The sequence below is a fragment of the Lissotriton vulgaris genome, chromosome 2_1, assembly GCF_964263255.1.
Source record: "Lissotriton vulgaris chromosome 2_1, aLisVul1.2, whole genome shotgun sequence".
Lineage (NCBI taxonomy): Eukaryota > Metazoa > Chordata > Amphibia > Caudata > Salamandridae > Lissotriton > Lissotriton vulgaris.
In genome coordinates this window covers 2,068,165,626-2,068,187,827 of record NC_141687.1, presented here as the reverse complement: position 1 = coordinate 2,068,187,827, position 22,202 = coordinate 2,068,165,626, and the positions used below count along the sequence as shown (strand labels likewise).

Here is a 22,202-nt window from a genome sequence, read left to right as displayed (position 1 = left end):
ATCTTGCTTCAATGGAAGAATAATTTGCAATAGTAGATGTTATATTTGTACATTGTGAAATCTTACATCTTAGCCCTCTTTCTTCAGAGGTCGTCTGTATGGTAGGTCATTGGAATACAGCACAAAACTGTGGCTGTATGCGCCCTAGGCCTTGAAGAATAGCATAGGCTGCCCTTGGGTTCAGCATGGCCTTAGTGTATTTTGGTGCTTTGTTTGCAACCACTGCAGTTTTCTTCTGCCTGTCCGATTCCTGGGGGTTTGAATGTGTGCCATAGATATCTGGATTGATGCAATGCTTCTGCGCCCAGTCCTGGGATGCCGATCCTTGCAGGCTGTTTAATTCTTTTCCGTAGGGCTTGGTTGTTCTTTTACTGCCTTGTCAGTGTGCCAGTTTACACAGCATTTGTATGTTTTAGTAAGTGGTTAAAATGCTTGTGGCTTCCTAAGGCCATGCCGTACAGCCATTTTGCGATTACTTTGCATGCAGGCCTTTGAAGAATTGAATGTATTGGTGGACGAAAAACGTTTGTATGCACTGTCTTTAGCAGTTTTAGGACTTGTCACATGGACACTAGTCCCAGCCATCTTTCTTTCCTGACCTAACCATTGTGTGGCAGTAAGGGCTCATATATTCAGCAGGCATTATACACCAGACAATGCTACATTATGGATGCCTCTTAAAACACAGTTCTGAGTGGTGTTCTAGAATTGTCATTTGGGGGCTTACCCCAGGGTGTAAGTTTGACTTAAGTCTGTGTAGTCACTTGATGTGTGCCAGTCTACTGTCATCAGATGATTTGATCAGTTAGTGTATTCCCCTTCAGGATGCAGTGGCACCACCTTATTGCACGGTGCAAACTATCTAATCTTCGAATCTGCAGATGTAGAAACTGTTCTTGCAGATACAACCCACATCCGTACCCACAATGTAGTGGAATAGGTCTGTTTGTACAAACAAGACTTGCAAGCGTAATTTTGCAATGGATTAGTTTAGCCTGTACCTAACATTCAGCATGCCCTAACTGAGCTCATACCTTCCAGTTTTTTGACCAGTCAATTCAACAGGGTCATGAGAGTTGGCTTCTGGTGTCCTTCGGCTCACCATCATTTTATCAGTTATTCTCTGCTTTTTTCCATTACAAAACCTTGTAGAGGATAAAAGAAGAAGCACTGTGTCAAGTGGGAAACAAATAGCAATTTCTTTTCTGAGGTGGGTAAATCGATGAACTGAAAATGCAAGTAAAATAGTTATTTTTTGGGAAACTAGATTCGCCACTCAGTTTGATGGATTGTCCCTTTGATATCCTTGTGCACCATGTCAATCTTCAGACATAAAATCCTGCTAGAGGAGAAAAACAATTTGTTACAGAAGAGCTCCAAGGGAGATTTATCGAGTGTAGTTCTTTGGGGAGGAAGTTGTGAAAACGTAGGTTAGCCGTACATCAGAGTGCATGCAGAAGAGCCCAAATGGCCTTAAAATGATGCCTGAGTCCAAGAAAACGTTTGGTCTAGGCTGAAGGAGGAGGTTAAAGTAGCTCAACCATACAGATGAACAACTATATTGGTGATCAGCCCCTCCAGAATATAATCTTGTTTAGTCAAAAAGGCAAAGCTTTGCATACCTCCCCAAGTTCACTGTCCATGGCTCACGCAGTCTATACCAATAAAACATAATGGAGAGGTAACTTGAAAAGTCAATACATTAAATTAAGTCTAGGGCCACATTTTTCAGTCTTCAATAACCTAATATTATTTTTGTCAGTCAAAAGAGCTTTATTTCGGTAAAATACCATTTTGATGAGTGACAATACACTCATCAAAATTACACAGTAAAAACAGATTATGGAAGATTTGAATATAAAAATCTCATATAGTACACTTCTTACAAATGTTAAAAGGCATCAGTTAAAAACTAGTATATCAGTATATAAAAATATTATTAAAAAAGTATGACATCCCCTGGAAGTAACCCTTGGCCAAGAGACATCAAAAAGAGCAGAATGTTCCACTGTACATGCAGCGAAGTGTGCGCTTCCAACTTTACTATTGCACACCTCGTGTACCACATAGACTGAAGAAATCTAGCTATGGCAAACACTATCGGGGGTGGTGTCGTATTTAAGAATCCTAAAAACCTCCCTGTAGTCCCTGAAGCCCCTGGCCCTACATAGCTGCAGGATCCATTTCTCCCTTGCCTTGGCGTAGGAGGGGCAGAAGAGCAGAACGTGCAGATCTGTCTCTCTGCTGCTCAAACACCCCGGGCAAGGTCTCACCGTAAGGGGGGCATTCAGCCACTTATGTCTTACGGCCCTCAATGGCAAAGAACCGTGTCTAAACTGTATAAAATGTTTCTTGGCCAAAGGAGGCTGAATATCATCCAAAAAGACTTCAAACCGAGGATGGGCCTTAATATTCAAGAATGTATCAGTCAACCTGCCCTTAGAAGGGTTACTCGTGATAGATTCCATTCGGTAACTCCTTAGTGCCATGTACAGTGATTTCTTGGAGAGCAGGGGACAGGTCACCTAGGGGGACAGCCACATGTCACCTCTACCTAGAGCGTGGCAGAGGTGCTTAATGTAATTTAGCCAAGGTATTTTCCCCATGGTCCCTCTCTGCAAGATGCCAATCAGGTCCTCCCTATAGCTCAAAAGCTCACGGGTCGACCAGAGACATCTCCAGTACAGGAGAGGACGATTAGCTACAATCTCCTGGTAGTTACCAGGCCCAGGTTCAACCGCAGTGGAGTCAGGGGAGAGCTCGTAGGCAAGTGGAGCAAGCGCCTAATAAATTGTTCTCTGTGAGCGTCAGGGGGGCCGCGCTGGTATGGCCCCATAGCTCTACGCCATAGAGCGCGGCCCCTCTTGCCTGAGCCTTCTAAATCTCCAGGGGCGGACTGAGCAGCTTTGATGACATGTTATTATAAACTTTTAAGATGCCACCCGATGATTGGGCCAGCTTTAGGTTGGCCCTAGCCGTATCGTTCCCCCAATCCATTTTATCATTAAGTGTGACCCCCAAGTACTCAAACGTAGACACTCGGTCCAACACCGTTCCATCCATGTGCTGGCGGGGGCAATTGGCCAGTTTGCTATTATATGCCATAAACTTTGTTTTGGAGAGATTAATCTCCAAATTTCTCAGCCTGCAGAAAGAACAGAATGCCTCTAATGTCCGCTGTATGCCCCTAGGCGATTTGGACACTAGGAGAGTGTCATCAGCGAACATTAGGGCAGGTATCCTTCGCCCTGCTAGGCTGGGAGAGTCCAGGTCTTTAGCCCCTGAGAGGTGGTCTATCAACCCGTTGAGGAAAAGGGAGAAGAGGGTAGGAGCCAAAACACACCCCTGCCTCACTCCCCTTTCCACCGGGAAAGGGGCCGACAACTGCCCACTCCTCCCATACCTCACCCTTGCATAAGTTCCCTGGTGCAGGCGTTTAAGTAGGTGGCACAGGTAGGCCGGAGCACCCATCTCCAGCAGTAAGGACCAGAGCTTGTCTCTATGGACCAGGTCGAATGCGGACCTAAGATCCGCAAAGACCAGGTACAAACTACCCGCCCCAATAGTGACCGTCTTCCAATAGACCAACTGTAACCTAAACAGTTGGTCAATTGTAGAAACCTTCGTACGAAAGCCCGCCTGAAGGGAGGTTAAGATGTGTTGTTCATCCATCCAACTCTGCAACCTTGATAACAGGAGGCGGGCAAAGAGTTTCTGGAGCACGTCAATCAAACTTATGGGGGCGGTAGTTAGCCGGGTCAAGGGGAGAGGCTTTCTTATGGATGGGGATTATTTCCGCTCCCAGCCAGGTGTTGGGGATCTCCAGGCCCTGAAGGATGGTGTTGAAATAGACACAGATGTAGGGGGCCCAGACCTTTTGTTCACTGCAGTAAAGGTCACCGGGAATCCTGTCAAGGCCCGGAGCTTTCCCAAGCTTCAGGCTTCCGAGGGCCACCCGCACTTCATGGATAGAACAGGGCGGACAAACTTGGACCGAGGCCTCAGGAAGAGCAAACTCTTGGGGGCTAGTTTGAGGTACTGCCTCGCCATGGTGTTCCACGTGGCCAAGTGAATAGAGGGGCTTAAAGTGATCCAGCCACACATCTTTGCTAAGGTTAGGGATGATGGCGGACATCCCCTCGGCCGACCCGACTCGCACAAGATTCCAGAATGACCTAAAATCTCGAGCTCCCAGAGCTGCCCTGATGTAATCCCACCTTGAGGCTTCCCACTCAGACCTAGCTTCCTTGATCAGGCTTTTATACGTCTCCCTCGCTTTTCTAATGCTCTGCATTGTCCCCGAATTTACCTTGCGTGTCTACATGTTTTATTAAACTAGTGATCTTGCTTTTTTACCATGTGACGCTTAGGATCACTAGAGTGGAAGTGACTAGCCAGGGAGCCAAAGAGCTTGTGTGTATGCACTGCAGCCCCTGGGAGTTAGAATGAGGAAGATCACTAATGGTGCCCAGGAGGTTTAAAACCTCTGAGAAGGAGCTTACAACAAGTTGATAGAGTTCTGCCAACTTATCAGGCGCCAACGCAATCCTCTCCCATCTAACCCGTCTGCCTCCTGCTGCTATGACTAGATTTAAATTGGAGGCAGTCTCCTCTTGCCCGAGTTCAGTTTGGTGACCCAAAGGTGCTAGTAATTCTAAAGACAGTAAATTGTGGTCACTGTCGACCCTTGGGATCACGGAAAAAGCTCTAAGGCGAACCCAGAACTCTACATTCACCAGGATATAATCGATTGTCGAGCTTCCCCCTGGTCTATTAAACGTGCTAGTTCCAGGGACATCTGGGGCCAATCTACCATTACAGGCCCTCAATGAATGTGTGAAAAACATTTTATTAATCTCAAGGGCCAAAGGCAGTAGGCGCTTTTCGGGGTACATAGTGCAATCCGGGATCAGCCAACTTTCGTCCTCGTCCAAGGTTATAGAGGGGATCCCCAGGAGTGGTTCAAAGTGACAATTAAAATCGGCACCAATGATTTTGTGAACCGACGGGGGGAAAAGAATGAAGGAGAACCTCCAGAGCTTCCAGAATTGATAAACCCAGCTGGAACGGGTGGGTACGCAAGTAAATGTTAAACACTGCCAGCGACGTGCCATCAGTAAAATTAAGTAGCAGACACAGGATGTCCAGGCAGTGGGAGTCTATGACCTTTACTGTGCATACCAAATGGAGGGCAACCCAAATGCATAACCCCCCCCCGAGGGTCTTCCCCTCAGTCCCTTAACTGCCGGAATATGGAAGGAAGCATATCCTTCCCTAACTGGCGGGGTCAGCAGCCATGTCTCTTGGAAGAGGCATAGATCATAGCTGTCCATCAGCTCTCCCCACTCTGGATTTGACAGCTTCGTTCCCAACCCTGCTACATTCCAGGACCCAATGAGTGGTTATTTAAACAGGCCTATGTTTGTGAAAGGAAAGTCAAAGTTTATCTTTGATTATGCAAAATCTTCCTTATTTTCTCAATAATAGATCTTCAGAACATACATCACAATCAACAAATGTTGCTCTTTTATACATGGAACTTCCTAAGGGCTCTTAAAACAACAATACGCAAATGATACGCATTTTTTTATTTATGTGTATGTGTGTGTGTATATATATATATGTATATATATATATATATATATATATATATATATATATATGTTTCAGCAAAGAGCTCGAAGAGGGCACAACCCATGCTGCCCACCATCCGGTTTTTCAGCCCTGAAATGCACGCATTCCTTCATTTTAAAGTAACCATGACCGACGCGTTTCAGGGCTCTGTCGCCCCTTAATCATGTAAATGTAAATTGATACTTGTATAGCGCACTACTCACCCGCAAGGGTCTCAAGGCGCTTGTACGAATACCACTGTGGAACCCATCCTGGCTTTCCCTGTGAGGCGTCCACTCCTGGGCACCCCGAAGGTGGAGGCCAGGCATCCTTAGCGTTGTGGGGGCCGTTGTGGAGATTAAGCAAGCTGTTGCCCAGAGTTGCAGAGTGGGACTCCATGATTGGAATAGGCACCGAGGCAAAAATTATCAGGTCCGTGGAATTTTGAGCCCAAGACCCGCTGAGGCAGGGAATTGAACCCTGGTCTCGGGCTAGACCTCTGCATCAGGGTCTGCCGCTCTAATCATTGAGCCACACTTCTCCTTCTCCATTGACTTCGCTCAGAGGAAATGAAAGGCTCACCATTTCAATATTTCCGACCTTTTATTGAGGGAAATGACGCCCCCAATGGGCGTGGCACAGATCGAATCACTTCAGCTGCATGCTGGTAATTGCGGTCCTAAAAAGGTGAGTGTCGGTGTAAAACCCTTAGTGGGCTCAGTTCCCCTGATAGTTGTAGCGTTCTGTGTCCTTGAGTAGGCAGAAAGTCATTGATGCGCGCAGAAATTCACAATGGCAGCATGTGTCCCGAGGAAAGGAAACAGTTTGCTTTCCGGAACGCCTTCATGCTCCGACTACTTCTAGTTGAAGGCAGAAGTGGTGCTCCTCTTCCACGGCCAAGGGTAGCCGTGCAAAATGTGTTTCAGGAAAGAGCCCTTGAGCTCGAAGAGGGCACAACCCATGCTGCCCACCATCCGGTTTTTCAGCCCTGAAATGCGCGCATTGCTGACCTTCCTTCATTTTAAAGTAACCAGGTCCAACGCATTTCAGGGCTCTGTCGCCCCTTAATCATGGACTTCGCTCAGAGGAAATGAAAGGCTCACCATTTCAATATTTCCGACCTTTTATTGAGGGAAATGACGCCCCCAATGGGCGTGGCACAGTTCGAATCACTTCAGCTGCATGCTGGTAATTGCGGTCCTGAAAAGGTGAGTGTCAGTGTAAAACCCTGAGTGGACATGGTTACCTTAAAATGAAGGAAGGTCAGCAATGCGTGCATTTCAGGGCTGAAAAACCGGATGGTGGGCAGCATGGGTTGTGCCCTCTTCGAGCTCAAGGGCTCTTTGCTGAAATATATATATATATATATATATATATATATATATATATATATATATATATATATATATATATATATATATATTACCTACTGGCGGTCGCCAGTAGGTATATATAGTTAGGATTTTTTCTCTATGGGATTTTTGAAAATGCTATGTCTAATAACTTTGGCGTTTGTGGACGGAATTGGCTGAAATTTTCAGGAAAATGGAACATTTTGTTTCTGAGCAGCCCCTGACAATTTGGGGGGGTTTCATCAAGGGGGGGCCGAGAAAAAAGGGGGGTCCCAAAACGCGTTTTTCCCATGTTAATTTCCATAGGGCGGTTGGCCTCACTTTTAGCTCGAACGGCTGAATGGATTTGCACGAAACTTGGCAAAATTGTAGGGACTGTTAGCCCGATGTGCCTTTGCTAGGTCTCAATATATGTGCTCCAGTGGATTTTGAGTAATTTAGGTTCAAAAAAAGATATATATCTGGGCGGAGCCTAACCACACATCTGATCTGATTGGCTGTCAGCACTTCATCCAAGAAGTGTTGGCAGCCATCTTGGGACCAATATACATGATAGCACCTCGTTAAAAAGCATTGTAGTTAATAGAGGGTTTTAGGACTTTAGTTACATTATAAATCATTTGTTGATGGTACCATACTTGTTTTAGGAATTGTGGTGGGTTCTAAGGTGATTTTACCATGTGAAAAAACCTTCTGCTGTGATATCATGAATATTGTTTGAAAGAAAACTAATATCTCATGATTTTCCCACAGTGGTTTGGAAGGGGATCTATAAGCTAAACTGAAAGCATATTTTCTGTAAATTCACATTATCTTTCTCAGTCATGTGAAAATGAAGTCTGACATTCTCAGTAAAACATGTACATCCAACAAGGACAGAGACTGTCAGTTGATTCCTTTGTGTTCTACTGCAGCCTCCTAGAGTGTTCTAAAGAACAACTAGAGCGCTAACAGTCCTACTTATTACAAAGGTATGGCACACCTGAAGCCATCTTGATTGGAATAACGTGGTAACTCTTAAAACATTTAATTTAAAAAGAAACAACATGAGGGGGTATATTTTGCCATAGAAAGTATGATTAGTGCTGCAGAATGAAAAATTAGGGCACATTTTGAGTGACTTCTCAAATCCTTTTCTATTTCATTAAAACATTCTGACATGCAGTCTCCCAAAATGGCCACCAGAGACAAAAGAGCCCAAGTGTAGCCCAAATATCACCCAGATGTAGCCCAAGTATAGCCCAATGACAGAATGTCCCAGAGTGTTCTAAAGAACAACTAGAGCGCTAACAGTCCTACTTATTACAAAGGTATAGCACACCTGGAGCCATCGTGATGGGAATAAAGTGGTAACTCTTAAAACATTTAATTTAAAAAGCAACAAAATGAGGGGGTATATTTTGCCATATGAATTATGATTAGTGCTGCAGAAAGAAAAATTAGGGCACATTTTGAGTGACTTCTCAAACCCTCTTCAATTTCATTAAAAAATTCTGACATACAGTCTCCCAAGATGTCCACCAGAGACAAAAGAGCCTAAATGTAGCCCAAATATCACCCAGATGTACCCCAAGTATAGCCCAATGACAGAATGTCCCAGAGTGTTCTAAAGAACAACTAGAGCGCTAACAGTCTTACTTATGACAAAAGTATGGCACACCAGAAGCCATCTTGATTGGAATGAAGTGGTAAGTCTGAAAACACTCAATTTAAAAAGGAACAACATGAGGGGGTTAATTTTGCCATAGAAAGTATGATTAGTGCTTCAGAAAGAAAAATTAGGGATCATTTTGAGTGACTTCTCAAATCCTCTTCTATTTCATTAAAAAAATTCTGACATGCAGACTGAAACATGCACTTTGAATACCAGCAGCAGACGTCCCTGGTGAGCAGTAGCTTTACTACAGTGATCTAATGTGCAACTAGAGTGCTAACATTCAGAATTTATGGCAAATGTGTCACACATCTGAATGCCTTCTTGATGGAACCAAAGTAAACAAGCATTGAAAATGCAATAGATCTCGCCCTCGTTTAAGTTAAAGCCATTCTGTTTGTAATGAGGTGGCTTTTTAGCTTTGCTTTTATTAGTGTTTTTTCAACTTTCATGTAAATAACATGCATCTGTATGCATATAAGTATATGTATGCATGCATTTATGTTTGTATTTATATAGATATACAGATGATATATGTTTATATATGTATGTATATATATATATTCACTGAAAAAACCATAGGTTATAGACCATATATAGTTAGGAATTAGCATTTACAAAACCTTGAAAATTCACTGAAAAAACCATAGGTTATAGACCATATATAGTTAGGAATTAGCATTTACAAAACCTTGAAAATTCACTGAAAAAACCATAGGTTATAGACCATATATAGTTAGGAATTCGCATTTACAAAACCTTATTTTACTCACACAAAACCATTGAAATTCCATATATAGTTAGTTGCACTAACTATATATCGCGCACCCGCAATCCACTGCTGATGATGTCACATATTACATCATTCATGACATGGTCAGTGACATCACTGATGACATCACTGATGACATCTCAAATGACATCACTGATGACAACATCCAGTGACTGTATGTTTCTGTAAAGTTAAAATATGTCTTACATATTGAAGAATGAGTGGATGTATAAGTGTCTGGATGAAGGATTTAGTAGGTGCATGACTGACTGTATGAGTGAGTGATTAAATGTGTCTCACTGAGTGCATGGGTTAGTGACTAAACTGTCTTAATTTGTGCATCATTATGTCTGTTGTTCTGTAAACTGTTGCATGTGTTGATAAGTAGCTATATGAGTAACTATATGGGTTATTGATTGGTTGCCCAAGTATTTGTATGGGAGACTGAGTGTGTGTGTGGGTGGCTGGGGGGTGTATGACTCTGTGCATAGATGTGTGAGCAGTTGATTCACTAGATGTATGGTTTCAAAAGTGCATGTGGAAACAGCTGTATGGGCGGTTGACTGTGTGCATGAGTGTATTGGTGAGTGAATGGATATCTCAGTGCTACATGTCAAAGTAAGTACATATGTAAAACACAGTACATGTGAGAGTTGACATATATAAATAACTGTGCATAAGAGCCAGTGAATGTGTGAGTGACTGTATGGATCATTGTGAACTTGTATCAGGGATTGTATAAGAGAGTAAATATGTGTTAGTATATGTTTGAATAAGTAAAGTTTGTATAACTGTATAGTTGAGGAAATGGAGGTGTGATTGATTCTTTGCATGACTGACTAGGTGTGTGAGTAACTCCATGGATGAGTGACAGTCTGTGAGTGTCTGTTTACACTGATTGTATCTAAGGTTATATTAGAGTCTGAAGAGGTTCATCGTATTATCACATGAATGATATCATCAGTGATGTGATCAGTAATGTCAAATGAGATGTCATCAGTGATGTCATTTGAGATGTCATCAGTGATGTCATTTGAGATGTCATCAGTGATGTCATTAGTGATGTCACTGACCATGTCATGAATGATGTAATATGTGACATCATCAGCAGTGGCTTGCGGGTGCGCGATATATAGTTAGTGCAACTAACTATATATGGAACTTCAATGGTTTTGTGTGAGTAAAATAAGGTTTTGTAAATGCGAATTCCTAACCATATATGGTCTATAACCTATGGTTTTTTCAGTGAATATATATATATATATATATATATATATATATATATATATATATATAATATGTGCACATACTATTAAAGACAAAAGTTATTAAAACCATTTACATATTTACAAGTTAAAACTTAAAACTGTTACTAAATGTTTAAATGTTCCTCAACTGAAGTAGCCACGCCCGAAGAGCATGAACATTTCTTATTAAACACATAATCCGTATAGTCATCCATAGTAGTTTACCACCATTCAAGGAACTTGCACAGAACCTTGTAAAACAGTTAGGCCTTCATCAGTAATTTAGTACATTACTAATATTATTTTTCTCTTAGTTGAACATTACTGTACTTGCTGTATCTATTTTTTTCTTTATGCTTAACGATTGGTCACCGTCTGTATCATCTTGTTGTTCCTTTCATCTATACCATTTGATGATAATAATAGGTGTCGAAAGTAGAGTACACTACACTATAGGTACCCTGAACAATTAATTTAAATAACATACTTTATTAAAGTAATGAAATATTCTTATTGATATATGTAATTGAAGTTCTGACAACTTTCCCAATAACATCCACAGCATTCGAGCAGTGTTCCTACACCAAGTCTCTATCAATTTCCAATTCCTGGTATTTTCAGACACAAACCTTGTATTCTGATGAAGAAATAACAGTCCGTTTGTACACAGGAATTTATGAAGTTGTTTGAAATATGTTTCCACCTAGTTTTTTGAGCGACCTGGTTCCTGACATTTATATTGTCAGACATTTATAATTGATTGAGTGTTCTACAAGCTATTCACGTGGGAAAGGATTGTCCAAAGGAATGGTGGTGTAATGTAAATAGCAGCACCATTACCTTAATTTATTTAAAATACCTGCTTACACATTGGGTACAGAGTAGGTATACATAGTATTCACCAAAAATATACCGGATGCACCTCTATGCTATATGCATGGCTTTCAACATGTGCACTTGATGTCATTCCTAGAGAATCATATGTGACCCCGTAAAATGGGTACAGTGATCTAATTTGCTATCTGATTCTCGGTTATGTTTACTTATGTTTACTGTTTGTAAACAGTGAAATATTTAATAAAATATGACTCATAGCTGAATAATAACCGCAAATAAGCAGATCATTGGTTAACACAAATAAGCTTATTCTATGAATTCCTGAAATCTACCACATGCTCCATAATGCCTTGAGTGTGGTTTTTGCTGCAAAAACAAAGAATGCTTTCAAATTTTATATATAGACATAGATTTCTATATATGATTGTTTCCAGTATCTGCAATACCAGGTAATATCCACACAGATCCTGCTTTAAATGCAAAGACAAAGTAGATAATTTGGGCAGATATCATATATGGTTAAGTCATATAGTGCCCAATGCAAGTACTAATGATGGCATTGTGCCTTGAGAAAGGGGTGGAAGTAACTCATTTTGTTCGGATTCGTTTAATTTGTATGATTATAAAATGCCACTAAAAAATGAATTAATTACCCTGATATATGGTTATACATTTGAAAAGGGAAACAGAATGCATCAAGTTAAATAACCACAATATACTGCTGGTATTGATATGCACCCTTCAGATTGAGTAATCAGTACCCAAACAGAAAAGCAGAAGGTGACGACAGCTGATATCGATCATGTTTAGTACTTAAGCGAACTCATAATTTGTCATTTAAAACATATTATGTGCTATAGGAAATAAAAGACCGCTTTACAGCTCTGATAAAGTTTTATATATATATATATATATATATATATATATATATATATATATATATATATATATATATATATATATATATAAATATATACACACACACACACATATATATAGATATAAAACGTGTTGACTGTGATGTATGTGCGGAATATCCATTATTGAAGAAGATTCCGAATTATGAAAGATGAATTTTGACTTTCCTCTCACAAACATTGGACTGTTGAAAGACTATTTTACTGAAAATTGCAGCATTTGACTCTGGGAGCTTAATTTCATTAATTGACTTTTCAAGTTGCCTCTTCATTATTTTGTATAACTAGTAATTTATTAGCCCGCTTTAAGAACTTACTACCATGATATGTTGGAAAGAGATCCTCCTGCCCTCTCCTCCAGCAGAAATTTTTTTCTATGAGGAAATTTGTGTTATTGAGAGAACCATTCTGGTCAGTAAAGCTGAAAAGTACCTTTAAATGGTGATCCTGACCGAGTCAGATTGACAAATTGGGGTCTGGTACAAGATCACAGAGGATCAAATTACCTGCTTTTTAGTCTACTTTGCACATTTATCTTTTCTCTTGTATCATGCCGCTTCTTCTAGTGTAGAGTGACGCACCAGCTCCTGCAGTAACCATGATTAGTAGTATTTTGTTTGATGTGAGCGAGGTGCCTCCTGTACTTGAGATGGCATTGGTGGCTATCCTCTTAGAATGCTTTGCCACCTCTGTTGAAGCCGTAGACCAATCATCTTGCTCCCAATCTACCTGTTACTAGCATATCCATAGTTTGTGCTCAGTTCCAGTGGCAGATAGTGATGTTTTACTGCTGGATTGCCATCAATCCCTGTTTTGTTCCAGTCATCTGTCAGAGTGAGTCATGTTAGATATGAAGGAAATTAATTAATGGCTGAGTGGCAAGAGAAGACCAGCAGTGTCCTGTTGGTTTTTCTTGTCATTAAACACAGTTTAACATCCACTGTAACATAGCCAGCTACCTGCAATGGCAGGGATGCCCTGGCAAGCCAAATTATAGTGTTTATTTCTGTCGGAGAAAGAAATGGTAGTCCACTCTTGTCACTTTTTGTCTATTGACCTCATCTGCTAAGTATATCAGTTGATTCATCTGCATATTTTAATAAACATCTACCCCCAATGTCTTATTAGGAGGTAGAATCTGTACTTCAGGTTGTAGACTGATGGTATCTATCAGATGGAGTAATTGGAGTAACTTCTGCATGATCCATAACTAGCTTCCTGAGTAGGGCTTTCCCACCTATGCTCAGCTATTCTCACTATTTATTTGCCACAGTTCAAGAAAATTCAAGCAGGGCTATACTCTTGGCGTGAGTGCCATGTTTTGAATTTCCAACCAAGTGAAATTCAGGGTAAATCATTGATGTGGAAGTTAAGAAAAAATACAATTACAAATTAAAGTTCACAAAATATTATAATTAACCAGGCTGGAGGGATGTAAGTCAACAAAGACAGTTTGTCTGTCCCCACCCAAAGTTTTTTAACCGCACAATTTGAAGTAGTCTTCTGTGTGTGCCTTTGTTACGATGTCATAAAAATGAGTTAACATAGTGTTAGACCTGCCACTGTTCGTGTGGGTCTCACTTCCATTTTTTGCTGTTGCCTCGTGTTTTTGCTGGTTATAGATGCTTTGGGCACTGTGCCACTGCTATTCAGTGCCTCAGTGCAAGTGCTCCCTATGGTAAATTTATTTATTTATTTATTGCATTTGTATGGCTATGTAGCTCGTGTCTGCAGTCAGTATAAACATATAAGGTTTCCGCCAGAGCGGATCGTCATAATTCCATCAGCCGCGCCAGTCCCGGTGTTTAAGGGAAAACGCTGCTTGCCTCTACTGCTAATGACACTGGAGTTCTTTGGATGTAGGATATTAAGGTCATAAAAGTTCTCTTGATTCGATTAAAGGAGGCAACACCTGGAACGCTGAGAATCGTATGGCATGATTCAGAGCTGCTGTTAGTCGCCATCTTAAGAACAGGCAGGTTGTCAGGCAGCCTGTGAGGCGATCATTCAAGCTGCAAGGGGCTATTGTACAAGAACAATGCTCTAGCACCCTCAAGAAATTAAAAGGGAATCAAAGTGATTGTTTTTGTCTGATGAGCATTAGTGGACACTCTCATTGGACCTTTTTAATGCATGTGAACAAGTCCGACTGATGTGTGCAGACCGTTTCTTTCACCAACTGTGATTGCAGCCCGTGAGTTGGCTATAACACGTAAGGCAGGATGATCTGTGGTGTTAACTGGTTGATAACGTGCATAGCATGTATAGGGTATGTTGGTCAGCTGAGCATGTGGTCGTACGGGCTCTTCAGCGACGCTCCAGAGTTATTTATTGGTCACCATTTTGCTTGAGCGCTTCGGTATGTCGCATTGGAATGTCAACTATCTGGCACATACTGAGCCATCAGCAGAGGTGGTGCAGAGCAAATCACACCAGTATTATTGGGTTGTTACTACTTGCAGTTTGATGTTAGGAGATTAAGTTAATTCACCGGATTCAGCGGACTCCAGGCGGGAGCCTTGTATAGATCGTCGTCTTTCTATCCCTCCTCCTCTTCGCATCTGCTCAGGTGGGATTAACTTGGCGGGCGCCATTTTGGGGTGAGGCTCGATGAATCACGTTTACCAGTACTGGCCAGTTTTTTTTAGGGGATTAATTTGGGCACCATCAGGTCCTCAAAACTCCCATTGGGATCGCTGGAGGCTATTTTCCGCTTCCCCGCTCACCGCCTCTGAAGCTTTTCCTCTGTGGATCTCAGGGGACTCTGCAGGTCGGGCTCGAGTGCCCCTCCCCCTCCAACCGCAGCCGTTCCGAGCAGGTAAACGAAGTTGTACAATGCGGCAAAATCATCCCAGTAGGGTCAGCAAGGACTTCAAGATGAGGGGTGGGGGCGTTGATTGCTGTATAGAACGGAGGTCGGTGGCATCACGGTGCATTTCATTCGGCACCAGGCGAGTGTTCATAGCTCCCCGGGCACCATCTTGGCATTTTCACTTGAAGGGACGTCACAGCAAATATTTCAGCAATGCTCGATCGGAGACAGGCGAACTTGGTCTCTAGGTGAGCCATCTTCTTTCTGGTTGCGGAACCTTTGTTGAGGGTGGGAAAACCATGCAGAGGAATGCCGTTCAGGAGGCTGAAAGAAGAGTTCGCAATGGAGCATCAGCTCCGAGCGGCCATGATGGGAGCTGGCTCCTCCTCTTTTTTTGATGCTTCTTCAGAATTATAAATTGCAATGTCTTTATTTGCTGGTACTGTAGAGCCACTTGAATTGGCAGTAGGATTTTAGGTCCTTTCCCCTACTTAATTTTACAAGCTCATTATCATTGATTTATGATGAAAAACTCCTTACTAATTGATACATATTGTTCACCGTTCACCCGAACACATATGACACTTAAGACCTCGTGTATTTCTCCATCATTGAATCTTTGTAAATATTAATACAATTGAATGCCTATGGATTGGATCCATAAATACTTTTTGTACGTCCAAACACTTATTGAAACAGATGGCGACTTTAATGGTAACATTTTGAGTGTTTTTAGGTAGAAGCCTGCGTTGCAGCGCATGCGCTGCTGCAGGCAAGAGTTCTTGTAAACAAGAAGGGGCATGAAACTACGCCCCTTCTGCCATTGGCCGGCCTCGCGAAACGGAGGCCTGCCATTGGACAATGCCCCTGTCCGGATGATTTGTCCTGCTAGGATCCCTCCTTTTCAAGACTCCGTGACCTGACTTCTGGTGTCGCAAACCGATTTCCAGAAACGTTGCTAAGGCAACCACGAGGCCGGTCACGGAGTCCTGGGGGGGAGGGATTCAGTAGCTGTTTCCGCCCCCTTTTTTTTTTTTGGGTGCGTGCGTTTTTCGTCATTGTTGCCTCGTTCTCTTTGCTGGAAGGAGGCATTGCAGTGTATGCAAATGATGGCTTTCACGGCCGCACAGCTTTACTGCCGCGCGGCCAGTGCTTGTTGCATCTTGTGCTGCTCGGTGAAATCAGCGCCCGCCATGTTGTGCTCTTCTGAGTCACAGCCGGAGCCACCCCCTCGGTCGAGTTCGTGACGGCGTCGGCGCTGCACACAGCACGGTGAGGAGTCCGAGCTTTCCCCGGGAGAGACCGAGCAGGGGGCGAGCTGCAGGGGAGCACTTTCTATATTTTGTTTAGCCTCCATCGTCTCCCTTGTTTTGTGTGTTTATGTTGGTTCTAAAGATAGCCCCCCGTTGTTTGAAAGTGTTTTCCACGCCTCCAATGGCCGCCCCTTCCCCCGAAGTCGTGTCATCCCGTTAGACCGTTCTTATGAGTTCTCTCATCGTGTGAGCTCTCCCCTCTTTTCCGCCACCATAACTGACGGGGGCTCTCCATTCCATATTCCAACATCTCCTCTTCTGTGGTTCCTCATCCCCACCTCTTCAACCCCTCAATACTTACCCGTAATGTCTTCTCATTCCTTTGCCCCCCTCTAGTGTGGTCCAATCCCCACACCCTGTCTATGCAGGCACCCCTACTGCGCAGCCACCCCTTTGTGTGTTCTCTCCATCCCTTCACCACTTTCCGCAGTCCACGCTTGGGTGGTCTCTGAATGATCCCCTCCCCACCCTTCCTCCAACCCCCGGGGTGGTCCTCCCGAGCCTACTAGCCCCCCTTCCACGAATGGTAATTATATTCACCTGCGCGACCTTCTTTTGCCTATTCACTTCATCACCCCCTGTTGCGTGGCCTCTCCACCCCATCACCCTGACCCACATTTTTATGCCCCCCCCCCCATCCTCTCACCTCGACCCCCCTCTCTGCGCGATCTTTCCCGCTGCTGTCACAGACTCCTCCGTTTTCATTTCCTCCGCTTCCCTCGCACCCCCCTGTCCGCCTCTTCCCGTCCCTCCCCCTGCTTTTGTCATTATCGCATTGTGTCTGCCCCTCTAATGCTCATTGCGGAGGTACCGGTGAGCTGGCGCAGAGATGGGTACAGCCCTGGCACCGCGCGAGGAAGAGGAGGCAGCCTCCTCACAGCCCAATGAGAATAGAAAGATAACGCGCCCGCGTTTGTTTGGGGGGGAGGGGGTGGTCAGGCTCCCTTTGCACATTGTGTGTGTGGGAAGGCGAAATCTTTAGATCTTCCCACAGAACTCAACACCCCCGGGCAGCCCCACCTTCTCTGCACATCCAACACAACCCCACAGAATGGTTGTCTGCTACCAGGCCTCGTCTGCAGTGTGCCGTCTCTCCTACTCCACTCACGATGTCTCACACCACGCTCATGAGCTCTGCCCCCTCCACTCGTGGTCTCTCATGCCCCAGTCAAGTCTCTTTGTCCCCACCCTAGGTATCTCCTAAACTACCCATGGTCTCTCTTACTGCACTCCTTGGCACTTCGATAACACGAGCTGGCAGTCTCTTCTGCCCATTGGTGGAGTATGCGGTCTACACTGAGCCGTGCCCTCTCCTGCCCCTTTCCTACTCGCAGTCTCTACTACCCAACGTGAGGAGTGTGTGGTTACTCGTGGTGCGTGAGGTCTCTCCAGACTCTGCTGTCTGGACAATCTTTTCAGTGTGAGCGGTCTCTCCAGAGTGTGAGCCTCTTACAAGTGTGCGTCTCTTCTGCTGCCGGCAACCCCCTGCCTCTCTTCTTACCCAGGGGCACGAGTCAGGAGACAGCAGAGAAGAGGGTAAGTCATTTCAGCGAAATTATTCTCTGCATTTCTCTGCCTGGGGCGTCTCTTCCGTGCAAAGTCACCTGCTCGTCATGGGTGCATTGCATGTGTGGTGTGCAAGTATGTATGCTTGTGTCTGAAGAAGGTCTGCGTCCATGCATGTTTATAGCTCCATATCCTTAGATGTACAGTGGTTACATGTCTTTAGGTGCATGTGTGTTTGCACGTGTGTTTAGGTGCATGCCGATTTCTGCGTACCTGATTGTGTAATCAATGTATTTGTGTGTGTTGGGGGGGTCAAAGGAACATGCGTGTGCATATGTATCTGCAGCCTGTGTGCTTGATCTGATTTGTCCCGGGCATCTTCCGGAAATGCATGGTTACAGATGTTTTTATGCCTGTGTGCTTGAGTGTGTGTAGGCATGGATGCGCATGAATCTACCCGTGCACACTTGAATCAATAGGCGTATGTCTGTATTCAGATTATATGTATGTGAACCTATAGCGTGTACATATTTATCCATTGGGCTGTTCCTGAGGTGGGACATTCTGACAGTGTGGCTTTGCACTTGTAAGTGAGCATGTGTGTCTCCTCGACATTGCCTGTTTAGGTATTCTATACACATGTCTCAACATTTATATGTGTGCTGAAGTGCGTGTCTGTGTGTAGGCTTTTTGGGAACTGAAGTGAATTGTTTCAGTGTAAGTCTGGGTGCAATATTTAATGTGTAGCTATGTTTGTGTGCGTGTGCGAATGCTGACATATCTTAGTGTGTGCGTGCAGACTTGCAGGCTTGGCTACGTGTGTGTGTGTGTGGTGTGTATGTCTGTGTACAACCTCGCCAATCTATTCTCCGGTCTAGCTATCTTTGCATGGATCGCGTGCATGTTCATCGGTGTGTGTGCGTGTGAGTGCTTGTCACGTATAGGTGTGCTCCCAAATGTAGCTGTTGTTAATGGGTCGGTTGTGTGCATTTAAGCTGCACTTGTGTCTGTTGTACTTCTGTGTGAATGCGAGGGTGATTGTGCATATATTCCCAAATATGTCTCTCCTTTTCCATCTCTGTGTTCTTGTATAGCTGTACATTTACCATTGCACTGATGGTGCTGCCTTGTGTCCCCTTGTGGTGTGGGATGTGTGTATGTAATGTGCATATCCATGCTTAGCCTCCTGCTGGGTGTCTTGGCTCTGTGTAGGTGCCTTTTTGTGCGTGGAAATGATAGTGTTTTATTGTAATATCTTTGGCTGCATGTTTGATCTGTATGTGTCTCTGTGTTTCTGGATGTGTTTTTAAGTTTATTTCTGTGTTTCTGTGTATAACGGTGGTCATATATTTTTCTGGGGTGTTTCAGAAAATAGAGTTTCTCCCTTAACCGCACCTGTTACTGTGTGATATTTTATGTTATGTTAAGCTTCATTTTATATCGTAATTTTTCATGTTGTGTTATTGTGTGTGTTGCTATATCCTGCTGTGCACTGTCATGTCAGTCCATGCTTTGTTATGCTGTGCTAAGCTTTCTTATATTGTGCCACACTGCCCATATTCATACTGTATTATAGTGTACAGTATCATATGGTTTGCTATGCCATGCTAGGCTGTATTATGAAGCAAGTCTGTGTTGTTCTGAACTGTTATCTCACATTACGTTGTGTAATGGCATAGCACTGTGTGGGGTGGTAAGGTTTGGCGTCTATGAATTTGCGTGTATGGTATACAGTATATTTCGGCACTATAGCGCCTAAACTTTGGGTTCTAAAAGACACCAGTGGCGGTAGCAACACTACTAACTGCCGTCGTACAACATGTCTGTTTGTTTCAGTGTCGCTCTCTGCACCCGATGCAATGGTCAACCCATCAGAACATAGCGCGGACCTAGCGGCCTGACTGTCAGTTGAAGTGAGGTCGGCGCTTCACGGGGTCGTCGCACCACACACACAATCAAACACGGCGGTGCCTCATATGTCTCTGACGGGAGAGCCTGTCTGGCTGCTGCATTGAAGCAGAGTGGGACGTAAAACGACTGGCACCACCACATCACTCAGAGACACCACCACATCACTCAGAGACACCACCACATTACTCAGAGACACCATCACATCACTCGGGAACACCACCACATCACTCGGGAACACCACCACATCATTCGGGAACACCACCACATCACTCGGGAACACCACCACATCACTCAGGAACACCACCACATCACTCGGGGACACCACCACATCACTCAGGAACAACACCACATCACTCAGGAACACCACCACATCACTCAGGGACACCACCACATCACTCGGGGACACCACCACATCACTCGGGGACACCACCACATCACTCTGGGACACCACCACATCACTCGGGGACACCACCACATCACTCGGGGACACCACCACATCACTCGGGGACACCACCACATCACTCTGGGACACCACCACATCACTCTGGGACACCGCCACATCACTCTGGGACACCGCCACATCACTCTGGGACACCGCCACATCACTCTGGGACACCGTCACAACACTCTGGGACACCGCCACATCACTCTGGGACACCGTCACATCACTCGGGGACACCGCCACATCACTCGGGGACACCGCCACATCACTCGGGGACACCACCACATCACTCGGGGACACCGCCACATCACTCGGGGACACCGCCACATCACTCGGGGACACCCCACATCACTCTGGGGCACAACCACAACCACATCAATCAGGGACACCACCACATCACTCAGGGACACCACCACATCACTCAGGAACACCACCACATCACTCAGGAACACCACCACATCACTCAGGAACACCACCACATCAGCCCAACCACATCATCACTCAGCACCACAACAGCACTGTCCTTGCTTGCTACCAACAAACATTGCCATATCCAATAGGACTCGTATTAGGAAAGTGTAAGCTATTGGCTTTGTGAATAACAATGCTAATAATTTATATATTTTCAAAGCCAACGCATATTAAAACAAGCATTTACAATGCAATAGGTCTCGCATTTGCAAAACTTTGAGCTACTGGCATTGTAAATAACAAACCCTTAATTTATGTGTTGGTTTTCAAAACGTATAAATGAAAGGCATGGTCATTCACAATGCCAATAGCTTAAAATTTCGCAAATGCGAGACCTATTGCATTGCAAATGCTTGTTGTAAAAAGATTCCATGAAGTAATCTTAACCAAACAACTGAGCAGAAAAGCAATTTCTGGCCTGGAGTGAAGATGAGGGACACAGCCAATTAGAGAAAGGCCCATGCCCCCTCTGTCACTGGAGGGTGGCATAATAGGGAGTGTACTCACCCCAAGGAAGAGACCTATTGGTCTCAACCTGCACACCCCTGTAACAACCCTAAATTTAGTATTTAGGGTTGACCCTGAACCTTGCCTCCTCAGATTCGAGGTAGGAGGAAAAAGGACCAAAGAGCTGTGTGTTTTATCAATTGTAATATTTGCTAAGACCAGGACACCTTATCTTGACTGTCAGTCTTGCTTATTGGCAATGATACAGAAAGACACAATGGAAAATGATCACTCAATGAGTTATCGTCTACAGAGAAAGAGTGAAGTCTGCACGCGTGGCTATTGGACAAGAGTATATAATCTGTAGTACTAGATAGACCCCTACCATTAAAGGTGTGGCACATGGGAACAGGCAAAGCACTAGGTCATTTGCAAAATTCAGATCAAGACAAAAAATCATTTCATTATAGAGCTCCCCCAGAAATGAGTGTTGAAAGTTGGTATTGCTAATCCCTTCTTCATCTGATAAACCGCTTAATTTGTCATCAACAGACGAGCACAAGACACAATTAAAATCCCCTACCAGAATTAACATTGTATCTTTAGTGTTGTTACTACATAAAGATTTTAAATCATTACCCAGTTTCTGTATTACATCCCTAGCTTTAACCGGGGGAATAATATTATAAAAAGGTGTCACTGCAATACAATGTTTTCTAGCAACGTGGATTTTTGTTCAGTTGATAGTATGTTTCCTCTGCGAAAAGCTCTGTCTTCATTAATTCCAGACTATTCGATATAAAAGTGCAAAGCCCTCCCTTTGCCCTTCCAATTGACTCTGAAACAGCTGAAGTATGAAATGGGTGAACCCATTTATGTGGGTTATTTCCTTTGCCCACATTTCCTAG

At 43.8% G+C, this 22,202-nt stretch overlaps 1 protein-coding gene across 1 annotated transcript in view; it reads left to right on the top strand.

Moving 5' to 3' along the window:
* AP4E1 (adaptor related protein complex 4 subunit epsilon 1) overlaps positions 1-22,202 on the top strand; it is a 321,681-nt gene that overhangs the window by 242,055 nt on the left and 57,424 nt on the right.